Here is a 6,000-nt window from a genome sequence, read left to right as displayed (position 1 = left end):
GACGATTGTTTTGACACTATGGATTCATGAATCACATCATGAGGATGATATGAGTTTCATTTGTTGCTGCTTTGATCCTCCAACGGACTCATATAAGACTTTTTTTTGTCCTAAATTTATCTAGTCTTATATGTCTTTAATTTTCTGGATATTCCACTATTTCTATATTTTGATTGCTTTAGATATTTGGACTTGGTTATTTTGTGATTGCTTTGGATATTTGGACTTGGTTATTTTTGTGATTGCTTTGGATATTCCTCTTTGCTATTTAAAGCCTTGCTGTGTTTTGAAATAGGTTGAACCATTTGTGAATGCTTTCTTTTGGTATTATCGACTTTTTGATAATGCCAAAGGGGGAGAAAGACTCACTAAGAGGTAAAGGGTATATCTTTTCTGAAAAATATTAAGCAATGATTTACAAACTTAAGGGGGAGTGCTCGTCTCGCAAATAGAATATTTTTGTACATGATTTAGATAGTTGTCATCATCAAAAAGGGAGATAATGTGATTGGATATGTATAAAGGTTTTGATGATGCCAAAGATAGAAGCAACTCAAGTTTACTTCAAGTCCCAAGTCAAGATCAAGTAAGCAAAAAATCAAGAGAAAAGATTCACTTTAGTCCATTTTTGTTAAAAGAATCTCTTAATGATTGAAAAGGTTTGGCCTTAAAAACATTTTCAAATTACCTATAAAATGTTTTTAAATATTTTTACATTTCTGAAAAAGTAGTTTTCACTGGTAATTGATTACCAGAAGCACAATTGGTTTTAAAAAGCTTTCAGGAAGTTTTAAATTTGAATTTTAAAAGTTCTAATCAATTACCACATATATGTAATTGATTACCAGTAATGGAACTCCTGAAATTCAAATTTAAAAGGCATGACCCCTCAGTAAATAACTTTATAATCGATTACTAAAGATCTGTAATCGATTACCAGTGAGGAAATTTCAAAAATAACTCTGAAAAGTCACATCCCTTCAAGAGGTTGTGTGTCTCTTGTTTTATGAGTTTCCTGAACACAAGGGAGAGGGATCCCTAGGTGGTTCAGAAGCTGTAAAATAATTTTACAAGGATAGTGGGAATCTCAAGTGGGTTGCTTGAGGACTGGATGTAGGCACATGAAGTGGCGGCCGAACCAGTATAAATCAAGTTTATCATTCTTTCTCCCCTTATCTGCTTTATATTATTGCGATTAATTTTGTCTTACACATTTAAAGATCATCAATTAAATTGTTTATTGCTCCTTCTTCTGCATATTAAATCTCTTATATATCATTTAAAGAGGGAATTAAAGTTTGTTAGTGGGAAAGTTTTGAAACTTAATTCACCCCCCCCCCCTTCTTAAGTTATTGAGGCCACTTGTCCAATAGTCTCCATGACCCATCCTTTTGCCCAACCAACACAACAGGACTACCAAAAAGGACTGCTATTATGCTGAATTATGCCAGACTTAAGGTATTCTTGGATCAAACAATCAATAATGTCTTTTTGATGCTTGGCATACCTGTATGACCTCTTGTTAATTGGATTTGAGCCTTCCAACAATGGCATCTTATGATCATGTAGTTCCCTAGATGTTGGTAATTTAGTAGACTCCTGGAAAATGTCACCGAAGTGATCCAAAAGTTGCTAGATAGAAGGAAGAACTGAAGGCTGATCTGCATGAGTGGTTAATGCCAGAAGTAATGACTCCTCCTCAGTGCATAGCTGCAGCATCATTAAATGAACCCCTTAAAAGTGTTTTTTTGTAAGTGTTTCTTCCTGGTTGTTTGAAAACCACCATTAGCTGCTCCTCTTAAAACATGCCTTCTACCTTGCACCTGAAATTCCATGGTTATCTTGTTAAAGTTCCAAGTAATGTTTCCTAACTTAACTAGCCACTTGTCATACCCTAATTTCGTCCGGGGACCATTGTTTGATGGCATGCAACCTTTGCTTGACCGCTTCGAGGTACTTGGCACCCATTGTTGCACAATCCGTGAAGTTCCATAACATGCCGAAAGTTAAAATGAAGCATTGTTGCACAAATCCGTGAGGTTCCGTAACATGCCGGAAGTCAAAAGGAAGCATTGATGCACAATTCGTGAGGTTCCGTAAAATTCCGGAAGCCAAAAAAAGGGATGATTATGCAATCCGTAAGGTTTGGTGACATTACGGAAAGAAAACAAGTATCGTTACAAAATTTGTAAAGTTTCGTAAAGTTACGGAAAAAGAATCAGCCGAGATGCTTCCGTAACGCTTCTGAGACGTTTCCATGGGCGATTTTGCGAAGGTTTTCCATCGTTCTTCATTTGTTCTTCGTCGTTCGTCGGTCTTGAACCGGTAAGTTCCCGAAATCGAACTTTTCAATTCATTCTATGTACCCTTAGTGGTCCCCACTTGTTTCGCGTGTTTTTATTTTCATTTCATTTACTTTACGTACCCCCTTTTGACGTGCTTTAGTCATTTATTCAAGTCATTTTCTCGCCTAATCAAAAATAAAATAAATTTCCACCGATCATTTGAATTATAACATCTTTTAATTTCTGTTAAAATGAAATCCGACCGGTCGGTCATGCCGTAACCACGTTTAAAACCAAAAAAGAGGCAAAATAATGATATAACAATCAAAAAATATCTTTTAGTAAAATAATAAAAAAAAATTGATCGGACGTTTTTTTTTCTTTGAGATTATTCTTTCTTAATTGAATTGACTAATAACTAAAGCGAAACTAAGGCTAAAATCAACTCACAAAATCAAGCTTTGTCCGCAAAAATCACTGAAAACCGTTTTAAGGTCCAATGCCTTAAACGATCCTCTTCGCTTTTATCAGTTAACATGGACCGTTCGAAAGCATAAAATCAACACATCACTTCACTGCCTTTGGAAAGAACTACGTAGGTCTGATTTCCTCTTCGATGGAGGGTACGTAGGAGCAAAAGCCCCGCTTTTTTCGACCTCAAAAATAAAAAGAGACAAAAAATTTTAGATACATGATTTCACACAACTCTAATCTAAGGCTGTTGTCCTTTGGGACAAACGTGAGAGGTGCTAATACCTTCCTCAAGCGTAAAGATAACTCCCGAATCTGGAATATTCTTTATGATCGGTTTCCTTTGGTTTTTCTAACGTTTTCCTTTCAATAAACGTTGGTGGCGACTCCGCGCATTTTTCTAACGTTTTCGCTCGCCCACAAAAGGGTAGGTTGCGACACCACTCAATTCCCAAAACAAGGTCATAACACCCTAGGGGAATAAGTAACATATCTAAGCTGAAAGTTGTTTGTTGAAGAGTCCAGGAGAAGTTGTTGGAGACTGAAGTAATCTGCAACTTTGTGCCATCTGCAACCACTACATTCACAACATACATGAGAGTTATTAGATAACCCAACTTCTTTGCCATGTTAGTATCTAGGAAGTTATGTGCACTTCCACTGTTAATAAGTTTTTGCAAACCCTTCTTCTTATGATAACCAGTCACACGTATAGTTTTGAAATTTGCAACACTAGTAAGAGCATTCACTAAGATTTGAGGTTCTGAAACATCTGAATCACTAGGAATTACTACCACTTCAAGTTCTACAGGAGTAGGGTCAGCATCATCAATCTCCAGAACTAGTAGCTAAAGTTTCTTATGTGTCTGACTATGGGCAGGAGAAAAAACTTCATCACAAAAGTAGCATAAACCTTTGGCTCTCCTTTTTGCTATGCAAGCAGGACTTAAGCTTCTACTGTTGGATCAAGTGGCCTCAGAATAATTAAGAAGGGGGGGGGGGGTTGAATTAATTATGAACGTGTCTTGACTAATTAAAAATCTATCCTTCTTAATGTTACTATATTCAATTAGGCTTTTACTACTAAGTTAAGAAAGTAAAGAACAGAAATAGAAACTTAACCAAAAGTAAAAGCAATAATTAAAAGTACACAGCGGAAATTAAAGAGTGTAGGGAAGAAGAAGACAAACACAAGATTTATACTGGTTTGGCCACAAACCGTGCCTACATCTAGTCTCCAAGCAACTTGCGATTCTTGAGATTTCTTTCAACCTTGTAAAATCCTTTACAAGCCAAAGATCCACAAGGGATGTACCCTCCACTTGAACTGATCCACAAGAGATGTACCATCTCTTGTTCTCAGTATAACAATCCCCAAGTAGATGTACCCTCTACTTGTACCACAAAAGGATGTACCCTCCAATGTGTTGGGGCAAAGAATTCTCAGGCGGTTAGTCCTTTGAATCTTTGTAAAGGGGAAACAAAAGATATCTCAGGCGGTTAGTCCTTTGAAATCTTTTGCTTAAGGGGAAAGGAAGAATCAAAAGAATTCTTAGGCGGTTAGTCCTTTGAATCTTTTGTAAGGGAGAAGAGAGACACAAAAGAATTCAGGCGGTTAGTCCTTCGTTCTTTTGGAAAAGGGAGAAGAGAATGAAAAAGATGAATAGCACAAGTTTTTGAACAAAGAACTTTTCTTCAAAGAAAAAGTATTGAACAAAAACTTTTAGAAAGATGAAGAGAAATCAGTAAGAAAGTTTTGTTGAAAGTGTTGAAAGAGATGAAAGAAGATATTCAAAGATTGATTCAAGGATGTTGAAAGAAGATGATATAAAGATGTTGAAGGATTAAAAGATAGATGATTCAAAGATGATTGATGATGATAATTTAGAAACTCATGCCATGGTCACATATTTATAATCTCATGATGGCTCAAGTCAAAGCTTGTGACTCTTGGCAATTTCTTTAAAACTAGTCACTTAAAAAGTTGTGACTTTTGAAAAAATCTTCAAAAACAAGTCACTTGAAGAATTGTGATTTTTGGAAATGTATTTTTTGAAATCAGTCACTGGTAATCAATTACCATTAAGGTGTAATCGATTACACATCAACAGATGTGACTTTTCATTTTGAATTTTGAAAATTAAAATGTTTAGAAGATTTGGTAATCGATTACAAGTATTGTGTAATCGATTACACAAGTTTAAAATACTTTTAAACAGTTTAAACATAAGTTGTAACTCTTGAAATTTGAAATCTTGACATTTTAAAACATTGGTAATCGATTACTACCTTCTGGTAATCGATTACCAGAGAGAAAAACTCTTTGGTAATGATTTTGTGAAAACTTCTTGTGCTACTCAATGTTTTGAAAAACTTTTTTAGTACTTATCTTGATTGAGTCTTCTCTTGATTCTTGAATCTTGAGCCTTGAATCTTGATCTTGATTATTCTTGAATCTTGATTCTTGAAACTTGGTTCTTGAATCTTGAATCTTGATTCTTGAATCATTGGAATTTGCTTAACTCTTGATTCTTTGTCATCATCAAAATAACCTTGGAAGACATTGATTCCACATCTGCCAGGTCTAGTGGTAGTCTTTGTTGCATCTTTATTTTCGGAACCCAAATCCACAGGTGTTTCCCCCAACAAGGACTGGTCGTTTGTAGTGGACTTATTTTGTATGACAGGAGTAGCAGAGGTAACAGATTGGGAACTGGAAGCTTCGTACATTTTAGCTAAGGTAGAGGCCCTTCTCACAGAATTTGGTTGAAACATTTTGACAAGCATTTGGATCTCTTTCCTTTAACCCACCTAAAAAACAGCTCAGAATATGGTATTTGATAATTGCAAACATGAAATGATGCAATCGAAAGCCTCGTGATACTCCTCCACATACCCAATTTGTCATATTTTCATCAACTCTGCCATAGGGTCATCAGAAACTTCATCAAATCTTTCTATTAACAACTGGGTATACTCATACCAATCACTAACAGGAAAGGAATGGACAAATTTCATGAATGCAGTATGCCATTGAAAGGCTTTCCCTTCAAGATGAATGATAGCAATCTTGACCTTGTAATCATTCGGTGTATGATAAATGGAAAAGTAATTTTCAACTTGACAAATCCACTGATGAACCTTCTCACCATTGAATCTAGGAAAATCAATGCGAGCTAACCTAGTGCCACAATTGTATTGAAGATTAAGAGAATGTTCACCGTGAGGGATTGGACTTGAGCTC

Source organism: Glycine max, chromosome 1 (assembly GCF_000004515.6).
Source record: "Glycine max cultivar Williams 82 chromosome 1, Glycine_max_v4.0, whole genome shotgun sequence".
NCBI lineage: Eukaryota > Viridiplantae > Streptophyta > Magnoliopsida > Fabales > Fabaceae > Glycine > Glycine max.
This window is presented reverse-complemented; position numbering follows the sequence as displayed.